The sequence below is a fragment of the Drosophila simulans genome, chromosome 3R (genome assembly GCF_016746395.2).
Source record: "Drosophila simulans strain w501 chromosome 3R, Prin_Dsim_3.1, whole genome shotgun sequence".
Lineage (NCBI taxonomy): Eukaryota > Metazoa > Arthropoda > Insecta > Diptera > Drosophilidae > Drosophila > Drosophila simulans.
In genome coordinates, this window is record NC_052523.2 from 5,839,964 (window position 1) to 5,857,143 (window position 17,180).

Genomic DNA, 17,180 nt, shown 5'->3' on the forward strand with positions numbered 1-17,180 from the left:
TTTCACGCCTTTTCCACCTCGCTGCTGCGAAAACACTTTCACTAGCGCCCGGCCGCTGGCAGCTTGGCTCTCAGCTCGGGTAATCTGGAATAACCGAACGCGGGTCTTTTGCGCACTCCATTACACAGAGAAAAATAATGAAGCTATGCGATTTCATTAAGTCTTTCAAACAGAATACGTCTTGAAAAATGTATTATTAATGGCATCTTTAAGTTAAGTTAAGTAGTGAAGATTAATAATAAAGTAAGCAAATTTGAAATTTTATAACATTTATAAACTTAATTCGGTAACAAGATACTTCATAAACCTATTGCGAATTCTAAAAAGCTTTTAAATGTCTCAATTTGGTAAGTTAAATGTTCAGTATCTATTGTTGCATATTATTCGATGCCTGGCTGTTTTATTTTCTTGAGATTATCAATAACTATTTTCCTGTTCGTTTAAGGGATATCTAAAATCATATAAAATAAGTAATAACCAAATTATTTAAGAATAGTTCATTTATTTAATGTAAATTTTCAAATCTTTTATATTTTTCTCTGTAGCAGCTATGGCTGCCTCCTTTTTTCGCGGCCCCAGCGCACTCTGCGATTGCTTCTCATTTCGCCGGGCTTCTAGCTCCATTTCCGTCGACTGCCAGTCGATGATTTTAGCCGACATCTTGTTCGCCTGCTTCCGTTGGGCGCAGCTTAGCAGCAGTGTTTGCTGCATTTGTTCTGCCTGTTGTCGCTGGTAAACGCTGCACAATCACCGCAGCTGCTTTGCATTTTCCAATGGCTTTTCCTGCGCCCCCTGGGCGACCTGGTCGACTGTCGCGTGTCTCTGTAGATTGAAAAACATTTTCCGTGATTTTTTGTTGTCTGCGACTGCTGCTGCTCCGGCTGCAGTTTTGCCTGTTATTCTCTTGGCATTTTCACATTTTGCATGTATTTTGTTGACAGGCCGAAAATAATCTAGGTGGCTCCCATGCATTTATTTCTATTCCATGCAGGATCTCAATTCACGGTGGCATTCAAATGGCTTGACTACGTGACTGCTCGAAGCAGAAGCTTTGGAAGATCTGGTTTAATATGGTTGTTAAGGAGGAATTGAGGGGGACTTGGGTGGTAAAATACTTAGCAAAAAATATCTCGAATTCTTCAAGACTAGCCTTAGTTCATGATCTTGATACAGAATTAATTTAACTAAATTATCCATATTCCATATAAACTCGATTCTGTGAATAAGTGCTTTGCTTATCTGAGTGAATATCCTGAGAGAAGCGCCCGTGGAGAATATCATGAACTACATTGTCTTGAAGGCTTTATGTTAAGTATACAACGGAGGGTATCAATATCCATTCAAGGATAATTATTCATATCCCCACTGAATCGAACCAGTGCCTGGAATTGTTCCCTGTTTCGGCTAAACCCATTGTTTTGCTCCCTGTTTGTCTGACATATGCTAATTTGTAATTGCTCGTTTGTGTGCACCTACACGACCCATTTAAACACGGGTTAGTGCGTGGGTGTGTGTAAGGACACACACAATTAGATGCGGCAACAACAACCATACCCCTAGCGATGTGTAACAACTATGGTGGATATAAAATGCATAATTTATAATTCCTGCGGTCACTTTCGTGCGCGCTGTTAATTGAAGCATACTTTTGAGAACCGACTGAATTTATTGACATTTATATGATTTAATTAAAATGCAACGTATAACAGAGCACACAGCAAAATAGGCAGCCAAATCAAAAGCGGCCACATTATAAATATGCATAAATTAATGGCACTGCACAAGTTAAACAATTTAAGCATTAAAACTGTCCATCTCCCTGTCAATTGGCCAAATTGAAATATAACTATATATAAATAATTGAGGCAGTTTTCCATGGCTGCTGCTGTTGATTTTGCGACAATTATGCGACTGCAAAGTCGGGAAAATCTTTCGGTAAGCTTCATAAAAGCTTCCGCATTATGTTTACAAGCTAATAAATGTCAACGGCAAACTGGAAACTGCAAACTGCCAACTGAAACTGCAAACAGCAAACCGAAACTCGAACTCCGGCGATGCCCGAAATGCAAAGCCAACAAATGGCCGGCAAGGACAAACAAATTAAGCTCCTGAATTTTGCATGAAGCCAATTGCATTTTGGGCAGCCGGCCAAAGCACATCCAATGGTCTGTTGGCCGGCTTTTTGGCCAGATCAAGTTGTAGCAAAGTTAGAGAACTGCTGACACACACACACACTGCCAGTGCACAGGGTCACAGATTATTTGCAGCTGACTGAAGTTGGCCTAATTGATTAATGATCCCCCTTATGACCATGAGTCAGCCATTCGGTAAAACCGAGTGGTGACCTTTAATCTGGTGACCCGAGTTGGAGCCCAATTTTGGGAGAGGTTGTAAAAACGATTGCGTTGCAAATCGACTGGGGCACAGAGATAAAATATATTTTATTTGTGCCTTATAAATCCAATCCAAATTGAAAATAAAATAATTTCGAAACTTGATCTCTGGTTTTACTCTAAACAATTTATTTAATCATGCAAATGATACAGCCATACATTTATTTTGAATAAAAATAAAAGAATTTTTCATATTCGCTCATAAATTTATGTCTGCTGAAATGTAAGAGATTTATGTGGATACAATTTCATCAGCGCACATCGAGCACAAATTGCCATTTTCTTGGCGTGTACGTGAGCGCTTATAAATAATAACGATTTGGCTAAACCGGAAGCCAAAGTAACAACTTCCTTTTGTACGAATGTTAACCCGTTCGGTCACATGCCACTCACACGACTCGTCCGTGTTTGTGCGTGCATTCACTTATGATTGAGTGCGCTTTGGGGGCGAGTAGCTGAATGGTTCAGCATGCATAGGTGTATGGGTAATGAGCCCGTGCCACACACTCACCAAAAAGGTCAAAAAACGCAGAATGCTCAAAATGAAACGTCAGGAACAACAACACAGCAACAAAACAACAAAATTGCGTGTATGCTGCTTTTTTTACGGGCATATTTGGTTTTTTGTGCTTTTTTTGTTGCGAATATAGAGGCCTACACATCATCATCAGCGTGTGGTTGTTTTTGCTGGCCCTTCCATCGCGTCAACCCTTTCGGAGTCGCTTTTTGTTGCCTGCTTTTCGAATTTCCGTCTGGCATGAAATATATAGCCGGCTTTCTTTTTTGTGTGTGTCGCAAAGTCATGCAGTAAAAATTACATATGTACACATTTGTCTGCCCATGTGTGTGTGTGTATGTGCAAGTGTTTTTCAGCACACGCAACAACACCAGCAAAAATTTAATTTGAATTTGCACATCAAATTCGCATATAAATTTTTAAAGCCACCGACAGGCGGAGTAAAAAATTTAATTTATTAAGCACAACACAAACAAAATCCACGAAAGTTCGTTGGGGAAAATGTGAGCGCGATTTAATCATTCATATGGCCATTTATGTGTGGCACGAGATGCCACAATATCGCCGTCTCTATGACACAATAAACGTCATCATTTGACAGCATTTTCTTTTGGGTATGTGAAAATCACGGCAACATATTAATTGGCACGGCCAACTACCCACTACTAACCCCACTCCCGCGCCACAAAGACAAATTTTTGTTTGGGTCCAAGAGATAACCGACGTATAAGGAAGAAGTTTTTTGGCCCGCAGTTTGGCTTTTACCAGATTTGAACGTTTGTGCGACTTACAGTTAGTGGCGTCACCGAAAATCGTTAACTGGAATGGTTTTGGCCAAGGCAGAACTTTTACAAAGTGATTATTATTGTATGGAAACTTTTGCGGCCTGGTCGAAAGCATGTCTAGTTCTACTTCTAGTTTTCCCACTCGCTCTTGTAGTTACATATGTAAAACCAAAATGAGGAAAAAAGCCAGACCGAAACGAGGGAAAACTTATGGGCACAAAGTTTTGGTAGCATTTTCATGCCCCTACCTAAGGAATATCGCCTAGCCGGGGCAACAACAAGCCGGCAATACTGAAGACAACGTGAACTAACACCAATTAAAAGTCATTTAACATACACCTTCATATAGGACATTCTAGCCTATAGTAGTGGTAGAAATAATAGTGCTTATACCTAATCTTCTTAGTAGCTACGAACATTTTCCATTCTAAATGCTTATTTTCCCATATTAAGCGCTCTTAGCACTTAAAAACACTTTTGAATACAAACGAATTTATAAGCCTATTTTGATTTACTCTATATTTCACCACTTCTTGGCTATTAAAAATATGGCCCATTGGCAGTCTTTTTGTTTAGCTCTTTGGTAAATAGGATGTAACCTCATTAAAAGGAAAGCAAATCTGGCGAGCCGTCAGTGCTATTAACTTAACCACTGCTGTCTTTTGGTTTATAGAAGGCGGACCAATAAAGGACCAAAGACTGCCTCTGACAGCTTCTGGTCATACAAAGTAAATGGGTTCAAGTGTTTAATATTTCAAAAGTGTTTTCGCCAAACTACGTGGTGTGATGTGGTGCGAGATGCTGCCCATACCACATGCCCCTGCCCCGTGCCCCATGGTGTGGTACGAAAAGCTATTGGAAATGGCCGGATGCTTCTAGCACGTGTTGGTTTAGTTGTCGACAAGTTTACTATCACAGTTGGGCACGCAAAACTTTGCCCGGCCCTTTATTGGTGCGGAGTAGGGGTCATAAATAAATTAACTACTTAAATTTGCTAGCAGTGGAATCGGAGCGGGATGAAGGGCACTGGGTAAGCGGAAGTTATTAAATAGTCCTCTTGAAAAAATGAAGTACTAAAACATGTTTGCTTATTTAAATAGTAAGAATCTTGAATTTAGGGAACCTTAGTGTTAGTGAACTTTTACAGCGACCTTATGGTGTCAATCAGCCTTGGCTGAAACAGAAACATCTTTTACTCGCCCTTTCGGCCAGATTCCGAGCCGCAGCGGCAAAGTGGCCATTACTCTAATTAACCTTATTTCATTCGCAATTATAAACGGCCCGAACAAACAGTACAAAAAAGGGAAACATCACTAATTGTAACAAGCGGAAAAACAAGAAAATCGGGCCAAACGAAATCCGAAAGGAAAAACCAAAACAATTGCCTTAAACATAATTGTTATTTTGCGCCTTTTTCTCTTTGATTTTCCTTTCTGCCAGTGCCGTTTTGCCGACTTTCTGGCTCAACCCAAAAACACAAAACAAAAAAAAAAAAAAAAAGGGAAGGCAAATTAAGTTTTTGCTCTAATTTAGTCTGACGCGCGTTGGCCAAACAGCAAGAACAACAATAATAACAAGCCGCCTTGGCTTTTGCTTTGCTTAATTTACCATTTTTCACTCTTATCGCCCCCCAAGAGCGAGGGTGGCCATAAAAATAAGACCAAAAGCGGCAAACGGCCCAGTCCGACTGGCTGTCTTAAAGTTTAAGCTGCGAGCGTAACAATAATTTAATGCGGCTCTTAAATTGTTTGTAAAATGTTCAACAACCGCGCGCGCTCCTCAGTGGCAAAGTTAAAAAGTGGAAAAGTTTTTCTTTTCTATTTAACGTAATTTTCCCTTATTTGCTGTGTCTGATACGGGGGGAAATCCCCATCCCCCCGCCATCCCTCGGCTAGCTCATTTCCCCACGCAGATGTTCCGGACGGTTGTCGAGCATATGTTGCCCTTGCCTCATAATGTGGCATATTTGGCAGCTCGACAGCTTTGAGAGCCGCGATTGAGTCCCGTGCCATGTGCTGTAGTCTTCATTTGGAGTCCTTCCTTTCGCCTTGGTTGTCCCGTTTTCCCTTTTCCCGCTCATCATTTCCTTCTTGGGGGAAAATTACATGGCGGGCGACACTTCGGGCTTTCTCTTTTGTTTTCGTGGTTAAGCAAATGTTTAACAAACCAAATCTGAGATTTGCATTTTATGCTTTCTCCTCAAATCCCCCGCTCTCAGATTTCTTTCATGGTCGGATAAGCTCAGCTTTAATGCTTCTAATCGGGCTTAAAATCAAGGATGTTCGACGAGCAACCGAAAGTCAAATACTTTAAAAGAACTTTTTGTCACATCAATCGTGAAGTGCTGACGTGACATGGGAAAACTTTGTGGTCAGACCGAAGCAAAGCTTCTTAAGTGCTAAGAACCCTTTTCGGGGCGGGGAAATCCCTTACTTACTCGCTCATTTCTAATTCCACTTCCACTTGGCTCTTATTCACACTTCAGCCATGCGGACAAAGAGCTCGGGACAAATTATTGACACACTCAAAGAACACAGACCCCACCAAATCCATTGCTCAAAGGCATGAAAATGAAAACATTTTCACTTATTTGCCCAGAAATTGGATAAGAATCGAACTGAAATTGGATCTCACTCATTGTCGATACACTTGCCACAGCCTCCGTTTTCCGTTGGCATTTTGTTTTGCTTTTAACTGCCTGCCGCTGGTGTTCCAGTGGCCCTTCCAGCCACATCAAGCATTTTCCGGCTATTTTCCACCACCTCCTGCCGAGCCAATGGGCCAGTGGGCCACCCCCCTTTGCCGCACTCTTATTATCGTAATAGAATTTGCCAAATTGAGGTTGAAATACAATGGCTTGGTTTGCCATTATGCACATAGAACAATAACTAAGCATCAAAGTTTACTTGAAAATATGTTATCGCCTTTAGATATAACAAACTGATTTTAATTTTATTTGATATGTGGATATCTGAATAGTTTCAGTTAAATCTTAAATATGTTTTGTTGCATATATTTATATTTAAATTTTTAGTAAGTTAGTACTACTTTAGTTGTTAAGTTAAGTTTTATCTTCTCTTTGGTGTCACTGAACTTAATTGATAGAAAAATATTTATTTAGAGGAGTGCAATTATTTACAGTTCTGTATGGATTCGTCCTTTGTTTTATATTTCGGTTTTTTATAATTTTCTTTAAGTGCATGCCCCTGACTCTCTCCCATTTTTGGCATCCGTTTATCGTTTGATTGTTTGTCTGGCCCGCCCTTCATTTTGCCAACGTCTGGTGTGTTTGTTTGCCTGTTTGCTTATTTGGCGGGACTGCTGCTGGTTCGCTTATCAATTGCTGCTTTTATTGCCATTTTAGCCGCCTTCCCCTTTCTGTCGCCTTTCCTCCTCGGCCTCCTTTATTGAGTACGACAAAAATTCATTGCCTGGCCCAAGGGCGCGTGCCAGTAAACAGCCTCAGTGGGGGATTTCCAAAGGAAGGCATTCGCCTCGACACTGACTAGCCTGCGGTTTAGCCCCACTTTACTGCCGCTTTTCTGCTGTCCCCAATTTAATTGTTTACTTTGCGGCAATTGACCTTTTGTGGCATTGCGGTGATTGAATGCTAGATATCACATTTCGCCTGGGCTATTAGGGAATTATGATATTCTGATTGGGTGCGAAATAGCTCATTGCTCACTGCTCATTCCCTTATATGGATTTGTCGGCAATTCGGTTTAGGCAGTTAGAGTGCCAGCGAATAAAAAAGATGAAAGAGAATGAATAAGCCCCAGGTGGGTGCAGCTCATCGGAAATATGTCAAGTGGACCGGGCTAGAAACTCATCTGGGCTCACGCTGCGTATGAGTAACGCGCTCGTCACGGCACGTCATCAACTTTGTTGCTGGCATTGTGCGAATTTCGCATTCCCCTTCCGTCATACGTTGCCATTTTCATTTTTTTCCAATCCCGATCTTTTGTTCTTCTGCGTTGCACCACAATGTAGCTGCGGCTAGCGTTGGCAGCAAAAGCCGCAGGCCCAAAGGGGGGAAGTGGCTAAAGCATTCTTTGTTTCTAGGCAATTTCAGTCACTTACCCCGGCCGTTGTTATTGCGACTTTTCCCATGCCGTTCCCTTTGCCACACGTTGTCGCTGGCGATAAAACTGTTACTACTCGCAGCTACTGCCACAAAATACCAATGTCGTTACTGCCGTTCGGTAAGTTGATATGCTGCACGGCTCGAAATTCGTTCTTGAAATTCCTGTTTTTCCATTAGCTTAAGGTGTTTTAAATCATATGAAAACTTCTTTATAAAATTCTCATCTTTAAACTGGAAATTTTATAAAATATTTTAAAATTAATAACTAAATTACTTATTTATTAAAAGAGGGTTACATTTTAAGGTCCTATTTCAATCTGATTTATTGTAAGTACCTTTTAATAGTAGAAATCTCTACTTCTTAAATAATTTTTCTTGATCATATTTTTTCCCGGTGTCGTACCGTTTCGTGTTTCTTTGGAGCTTAATCCTGCCCCACCTTGTATCCGTGTCGTGTGTGTTGTCTGTCTCCACTTGCCATAACAGCAAACTTGGCTACAAAACTGCTGCCAAAGCTCCAGCCGGCAGTGGTGTCCTTGCCAACCAGCGGAGGAACACATACGTAGATGCCATGGCATTTTCACCTTGGGCATATTGATGAGCCCAACACTTTAATTAGAGCGTCAATAAAACGGATAAATGCAGTCCCAGCAGTCGAGGTGCTGATATCAACGGCAGTCTTCTCGTTGGCAGAAATTTAATTTGCCACTCACTTACACGCCACTTGGTCCTGCGGCATATTTGCACCAATTAACCAGAGCAGAGTCCTCGCTGAAAATTACAATTAATAGTCCTGGCATTTTTCACTCCCTTTGTAGGTGGCTGGCTCATGGGCCAGCCGTGCAGGTCTGAGCGAAGTCATTGGGCTGGACAGGCGTGCAAATCGCTATAAATTATGGTGTCAACCCAGGCCTAAATTAGTCCCGACACGAAGACAATGGCCAACACCTATGTGCAACTCGTACAGTTGGGGTTAAAGTTATAGTGTTTCATACTGAATAAATTCTGGATATTATTAGCTGCCATTTGAAGAAATAAATCAATGCATAGGTAAAATTTAAGCAGGGTCGTAAAATGACTTCGAAGACATTTTTACATCTTCTTTATGTCGAGTAAGATTGAATCATCTACAATCTGTGAGGTATATATTATTCTGACCTAAGCTGTAGCTTGTGTCAGTGTCCTTCAAGTGAATCGATCTATAATTAAGATAGCTCCGATACCCGACTGAGTACCTTAGTCTGTCTGTCTGCATGGAATGGCTTCATTATAAACACTCGGCAATGGGCTGGAATCGCACTCTCAATGGAATCCAGATAATGCCGCCTTATTTGTTTATGAAATTGACCTGCGATTATCGCTGCAGCGGAAACAGAAACTCAGACAGGGACAAAGACAGGCATATTGCGTGTGTGCTGCCTCATGAATAATACATGTGCTCGAAGTGGGCGTGGCATGCCTGCTTATGTGTCTGCCTGGATATGCGCGTGTGTGTGTATGTGGGTGCCCACTCGCACAATAAAAGTTTTCCAACAGCGAAATCGTTTTGTTAACTTGTTCACAAGTGTCGGCTGTGTGTGTGGGCCAACAACTCGAAAGTCTCTGTAAAGTCGTTTTCGACTCTTTCAGCGATCCCGCATTCTCAGCCTCTAGGATCTGTTGTGAAAATCCGTTTACACAATTTAACGCACAAGTTCGACACAAAAAAAAAATGAACTTTCCACAAATGCATAAAACTTTTGTATTGACAATAAACGCCGACAGAAGAATATGGAAAATGCTGAAGACTTGTGATAGCCAAAGGGGCATGTTATAAAAGTGCATGTATGTAAGTATATGTGGTTCAACTCCACATTCTCCGGAAGATAAAACCCGCAGGCTGCAATGATGCTCCCAAATAGGTTTAGTTTGTTGCGAAGTTGTTTAAAGCCAGTGAGGAAATGAAAAACGAGAACTGGAAACTACACCAAACGAAACTTTTAATCATATTTCACATTAACAAGTATTTCATATTTCTATGAGGGATATATTAAATTTCTATATACTTATTTCAATTTTCAGATGAAAATGTTGCCAATTTATGGGAAATAATAACTTTCCTAATATTTATTATAACTTATTCGTTTATGTCTTGACAATCTTGTGACCAAAGTTAAATTTATTTTAAAAAAACACATACATTTTAAGAATGGTACAATATTTTGTAGAAAAGAGCCAGAGGCAAAAGTGCATCCACTTTTATGGCATTGGCATTGGCAGACAAAAGCGTGCGAAATTCAATGAGCTGCAAAAAGCATCTAAAGTCGCTGCAGCTGCCAGATTTAAGCCAAGAAAAATGTCAGACCGCCAGCTGCGGGCAGCCAACCTGCATTTGGCCCACACTTTCAACCTGTTTGGAGTTTTCTCACCAAAAAAAAAAATAGTGCAAATATATTTGAAAAAAGAAAACCACAAAAGTTTGGAATCCAACTGGAAGTTGACTGCGGTCTGAGCAGGCGGCAGACAAATTGCGCTCGTAAATGCTTTAAATTGTGCACTCCGCTCGGTTCAAATTGAAGTTGGCAAGAAAAAGTGCAGCCGCGACGAGAACAAAACACGGCGAAACAAAAGTTGGCCAAGGAGCGTGCAAAAAATTGCGGAGCGTGTTAAGAAAAATGTTTCTGTAAGCTGCGAACAAATGCGCGACAATATTTCTGTGTGCGGGGCCAATGTGGAAATCTTCGCTTTAAGTTGCTCAACACCTTTACTTTTTACCTTTGAGTGGGTGTGCTTTCAGTGGCTGCACTTTTCCCGCACTTCTCGACTACAGCCGGGAAAACGAGAAATGCCAGCAGCAACACTCGCCTTTTTCCGGCTTCTTCTGGCGGCATGAACTGGGTTGATAACCCAAAACCGAGTGCCACTTAAGACCAAGCCAAAGGGCTGGGCACACAGAAAATAGTTTCTTGATACATTTCTGCTTAAAATGTAAAAGTATTATATTAAAATATGAACATGATATTGAACTACTTTTCAAAAATAAAAGCACGGCAATTCCTTATTTGTTATGCATCTTGGTTTTCCCTTGAATAATTCCTTTTCCAAACATAGTCCTTTTTTCTCTTAGTGCATGCAGTGCACACTGGAGTTCTCTGCGGCTGCAACAATTGCAAGGTGTTAAATGTCAAACTGTTAAGTTAATACAGCAGCCACCTCGACTTTTCAACTTCAACTCCTGAACTTCCGACGGTGTTTGATTTTTCAATTTACGGCCTCCAGTTTCGCGCTCTAATGACCTGTTTTTGAACTGATATTAAGTGGCATTAGGACACCGCTCTTGCTCGCCAACTGATTTAAGCGCCTTTGAGCGCTTTAAGGCCACGACAAGGTCAAGTTGGCTGACAGTTTGATAAGGGCAGCGCAAATTCAATAAATGCGCTGACGTAAGTCCTAATTGGGCCGGTGGAAACAAACCAAGCGAAGCACTTAAATTAATTAAAATATAATTTCGGAAGTCGCGGAAAGTAAACACAGTGAAATCACCGCCTCGAAGAATCCTTTTTTTTGCTGCTGCACGACAAAGTGAAATCGAAATGGCAAACAAAGCTCGAAATTAGGTGGTCTCCGGCATTATTGTCAGAATAAAATTTTTTATTTTTATTTTTTTTTTGTGCGCCTTCCGAAGGTCGTAAATAATTTATGTAAACTTGAAGGTTTGCAGCAGGAGCGGGTGGTGGGCGGTGGGCGGTGTGAGTCGGAAAATGGCAGTGGGAATTGTCGCAGACTCCTTTACACTTTGATGCTGCTGTGTTATGAATAATAACTTGGACTTGGTCCGCCCAGCCGCCTTCTTTTTGTTATTGTGCGTTCGAATTCCGCGTCACTCTCGTGCCATCCCGCTCTTGCGCTTTCTCCGTCTCTCTTTTGCATTTGGCAAAGCTTTGAATATTTTACGCCGGCATAAATAATTTAAAACAATGGAACACACGTAAAAAGGGAAAAGGATAATGCAGCAGACGGACAAGGTTTTTTTTCCGAAAAAGCACACAAACGGGACAAAAGTGAGAGCGAAAAAACGGGGCAAAAGAACAGGAAGATAAAATAAAACTTTATATATATATTCCTTTTTTTAACATGGCCCAGAGATGCTGGCCCAAAGACCCACAGAAAGTGCTGCAGCTCACAATCGGGGTAAAAAATGGTAAAAAGCAGCGAACACCACCCACTTTCGACCTGAGCGCAACACTTGACATATGTGCCGCCCTTTGACCTCTTTCCCCAGCTGCGGGCCGATGGAATTCCTTGTAAATGAGAAGGCAAGGCGGCCAAAACATTTGACGAACGACAAAAAATGAAATGTAAATGTTGAAAATGTTGTCTTTGCCGCGTGTGAGCCCTCTTTTTTGCCCCTCTAAGCCAGTGAGTGATGGCGGCTCAAAGAAATGTCAACACACACAAGGCTCACGCACAGGCACTCCGCCCTTAGACAATTTCACTTTGACTTAACAAATAGAAAATCATTTATTCTGCATGCGCGAACGAGGACGCACTGCCATTCCGGATTCGATTTCCCACAGAGCGGGGGAGCACTCGAAAAAATGAACAATTTTTATAAGAAATATTATAGATATTTAAAAGCTAATATCAAAGAAAATGCGACTTGGCTTTGCTTATCAACCCATCAACATGGCCAAAAATGAAAATATTCCAAAATAGGTAAAAGCAATTAATGTAAACTCCGCCAGGTGGCGCCCGTGTTTAATCTCGATACTTTAATGAAAGATTTCAAAAGAGTTTTAAATACTTAACTACGGATTGTGATAAGCTTGTTGAAATTCAAGAATGTAAAATAATATTAGTCGATTTATTTTTAAAAGTTATTTAGCGACTTTTCTCTCAGTCCACGTTAGAGGCAGATGGGAACTCATCCGGAGGAGCCCGTCTCCGTCGTGATTTCAGTCCCGTGTCGAGCCTTTAGATTTATGCGCATTTTGCATATTTCTTTTCCTCCTCATTTCAAAAAGCAACAAAAGTGACTTTGGCTTCGCTCCTGATTCAGCAGCTTTTCCATTTTCCTTTTTTATTTGTGAGGGATGGCGCTCCAATTTTCATTGCGCGACTTTTATGACTTTGCCTGCCGCTGCTTTTGACTTTTATCGAATGCAAATTGTTTTATAATAATGCAATCAAATCTTTGTCAACTCTGTTTATTGATGTGTTTATTTTGTTTTGGTTTTCCTGATAATGCCGGCAGCTGAATAACGTTTAACGAGTGGAATAAATTTCAAAAGGAGCCACTTGAGTGTCAAAGTTAACAAGCTTACAATGTTTACTAATAGGTTTCCCCCGGGTCTTATTGGATGGTTTTGAATAATTTTATTTAGTAAGACAACAGGATTCTTTTTATTGACTTAGGAAACTTTTCGGAGAATAAAAGAAATCAAATCTTTCATATCTTTCTAGATTATATACATATTTCATATCCCCACAATTATTAAGTTAAAGCCTTTTACGCATCATTTTTTACACTTACACCCAAGAAGTGCTATAATTCCAATTCTTGGCATATTCCACCATATATAAATAAATAAAAATTGAATACTTGGAGCCGCAAAGTCCCATATAACCCCTTTCAAAGCGCAATCTTGGCCAGACTTGTACTGGTGACGTGACTAAGCCAGAATGGAAAAGACCACCCAGTGATACCCAGGCATTTGCTGCAGCGTCTCTGCCAATGTTTCCTTACTGGTACTTACACTCTTTTATTGTTTCCTGATTTCACTCCTTCGTGCTGGAAATGTACTTAAATCACGGGAAACGTGCCAAGCAACCAAACAAGGACAATAACAACAGAAGGCGACAGTTAGGAGGCGAAGGAGGTCACTAGATGGTGTTTTAAGCTGGCGTCTTTTTAATGAATCGATCATCAGGCGGCGTGCTGGAAAAATAACAAATTTTATGTATCGCACAGCGGTAACTACAATTATGGAAAAACATCAATGACAATGGCAATGGCAACAACTACTACAACGCCATTACCAACCAGCCCCAACAATAACAACGTGATACAGCAACAACAATAACAATAATTGTATTTACACATAATTGACCATAATCCCCAGCAGCATTCTCGTTATTCAGACTCTGTCCCCTCGAACGACAGATTTTTATGCCCGCTTTTAACAGTTGGCGGGGTATATTATATTTGGGAAATGCTGTTTGCTCTATTTTTAAGAAAATTCCTAATAAAAACTAACATAAATAGATTCAATATATAAAATGTAATCTGATTAATTTATTATTTAAATATATTTAATTTACTATACTATAATGATCTTAAATAGTTTGCTTGAATTTACAATAGTACAAGTAATGAGTCAATCGAATCTAAAGTTACAGGCTAACATAAAAGTGGCTCATCAAGAAAAATGGGATAAATTTCAATATCAATTACTGGGTATTTCATAGTCGTGCCGATGTCTTCGAACCTCGCTTCGTGTTTTCTCTGCGGGCTCTTGTTTTCCTTGTTTTGGTTAAGGCAAGCCCAGCTTCAACACCCAATTCGGACTGTTGCCCATGAAAATGGCCGCAGGCGACATTTTATGTTGCTGTTGGTGTTGCTGTTGCTGTTGCCAGTGTCCTGTTGGTAATGTTGTTTTTACCGAGTGAGCTCTGTTCGCATTGTCCGACTGCAGTTAAATTTAAATGCCAGTGGGCGAGGCGGCAAAGACTTGCTCTCGGGCCCGGGCCATAAATTAAATAAAATGAAATGAAATAATTCGGTCACGCACTTTCAATTGTTGACATTTGCCCTAACGGCTCCGCCCGGAAGAGTATTATTACGGATAATCCAGGCGCGCTTGAAGTCGCTACTTTGATCCAGTTGGAGTCGGGAAATCAATGTTTTACACGCCGGCCCATGCAAATTGTAGGGGCTCCGTGTAGTTGGCTGTGCTGCATATTTATGGGCCGCCGAATGTCGGCAACATGCACACTGCGAAATCCACTTCATGACCGAAAATTAGTTTTTAACCCACAAAATAATCCCGAATGACATAAGGATGGCCTCGCGGCCTTCTGGTCTCCGGGCGGAGGGCGCGAACATAAAAACGCGGCAGCCACAGCGAACGAAACATATTACAGTGGCAGACCCTTCGAAACCTTCGTCCTGGCCGTAGTCCTTGCTAGCCGGAAGTTGTAAAGCTGCCATTTCTCGGCCATGTTGTTGATGTTGCCACTGCCACCGACTTGGCTTTTCGAGCAACGATTCGCGGCCTCGTAATGCGGTCATTGTTATTGCAATTGTTGTTGCCACCGGGTAGTTGGGTAGTTGGATTGTTGGGCCAGTAGCGCATTTGTTGTATTAACTTTTTCCAAGTAGCATGCAGCAGCGGCAACACCAACAATACCTCTCGAACGCCACCCCCAACGTGGGCTATAATTTATTAAAGCCTGCACCAGAGTGCTCCAGCGTCGGGCCGGCGCCCCCGGCACACAATTGAAATTTAAGCAGCAGCAGCGGCTGCATGACTAGGGCAGGGGGCAGGGGGCAGGGGCAGAGGACCAAGATGGCAGAGGGCAAAGGGCAGCTCTCCAGCGAAGTAGCAGAAAATGCGAAACACTGGAGGAATCCTCCACCCACTTCCATCGCTCCGCTTGCAACGCGCCACCAGGGAAAATGGTAATCGAAATGTTCGCCGCACGAATCAACGCAAACAAGGCACACTGAAAAAAAATGTCTTATACATTATATATTATTCAGTTAATTATTACTAAATTATTCACTAAAATACTTAAATATTTAAATATACTTAAATAATATTTATGCTGAACGCATAATCTTTTTTGCCTCTTTTTCCTCAAAACTTTCACTCTACTTTAGATATGGAAGTTCTTACGATACCCTTTGATTGGTGCTTAACTATATTTAGCCATTAGAAAGGTTGTAATTGTTTGTGTATTAATTGTATTTAGATATAAGCAACATTCTCCCCATTTGAAGCTGTATTTCTCCAGTGCAACGCTGAGCAGCATTGGGAGTTGGCCTGCAACACTGGACAATTCCCAGTTCCCAGTCAATGTCTTGCCTGCCTTGCCAGATTTTTTTTCTGGCCTCTTTCTGCAGTCAAAGTTTTCGGTCGAAAACTTTTTGGGGTTTGGGGAAATAATTCATGAAACATGGCGAGCGCGAAACGCGAAAAGCGAACATTTTTGTGCCTGTGCCGAATCTGATTGTGACACAAACGAATTGTTCTGGTTGTCGTCGGCGGAGTTTTGGATGTAGATGTGGAGGAGGAGCAGGAGCAGTAGCTGGGCTTGAAGGTGGGGCAGGAGAACAGGAACAGGAACGCCGGTCGGTCGCATATTTATGTGCCTATTTCGCTTTTTTCTATGTGGCCGGGAGCATTACTCTTCTTGGCATGCAAATTTATGGTGTGTCCCAAAACAATTGTTATTGTGTTTTCAACTTTTGCTTGATTTGTGTGTTTTAAGTGATTCCAAATGGGTCGCCGGGGATTGAGCGGGTGTCCCCGGGGTCTGTTGGCAATTTGCGGCCATAAGACCATGCCCATCCGCCGGCCACCGAAGTCGTCCTCGGTAATATCTTGGCTGTCATCGAGCCAGACGCGCGCTGCATATCTCAATGCAATTCTAGGCACCCAATAACCATAAAACACTTTAAAGTCCAGCCAAACTTGCTATTTTGTCCGCTGGATTCCCCACTGACTTTTGTTTATTTGTATTTCCGCAAACAGTTCGACTGGCAGTGGCAGTCCGGGAAACTTCTGCGGCCATGCAATTGTAGCCACCGTTCTGGTTACTTCTAGGTTTTGGGCAGTAGGCCACTTCCTGCAGTCGCAGTTGCTCCTCCGCCGAGTAAGTTCAGCTGCGTCCGCATGCAATTCGTGAATTTTTGAAGGCACTTCTTTTGTTATTCCGGCTCCGGAATCTACCTCCTCCGCCGCGTTTCCCTCCCCAACCCGACTGCAATATGCAAACGGTCATTTCGTTAATGAGCGTGGGGCTGGTGGTTCAGGGGTGAAAAAGAAAAATTCAGAAGCAGCAGCGAACTACAACTTTTACGGGGCATCCGGCGGATGAAGTGGGTTTAGAGAAGCAGAGCGAGGAGCAGGAGGAGCAGCTGGCGGAAGGACCATGACCGGTAGGCAGTGGCCATAAAGCCGACTGCTTAGATAGACAGCAGCCCGTGTTCCCAGTCGCTGCCGTCCGGATGACTTGGTTTATTTTACGTAATGAAATGAAATTGAAATGAATGTTTTATAAACGGACTGTTTTCCCACTCTACCCATATCTCGCTATCTCACTCTAGCAGAACATAAAATTATGATAAAAACTAAGAGCTGCATATAAACATAATTGCGATTTTTTGCCACCCTGGACCTTATTCACCTCATTCTTGT

At 41.7% G+C, this 17,180-nt stretch overlaps 1 protein-coding gene across 10 annotated transcripts in view; it reads left to right on the forward strand.

The window, feature by feature from the left end:
- The window catches only part of LOC6727349, a 108,966-nt gene that overhangs the window by 58,006 nt on the left and 33,780 nt on the right, over positions 1-17,180 (forward strand). The gene's annotated exons all lie outside the window — the stretch shown is intronic.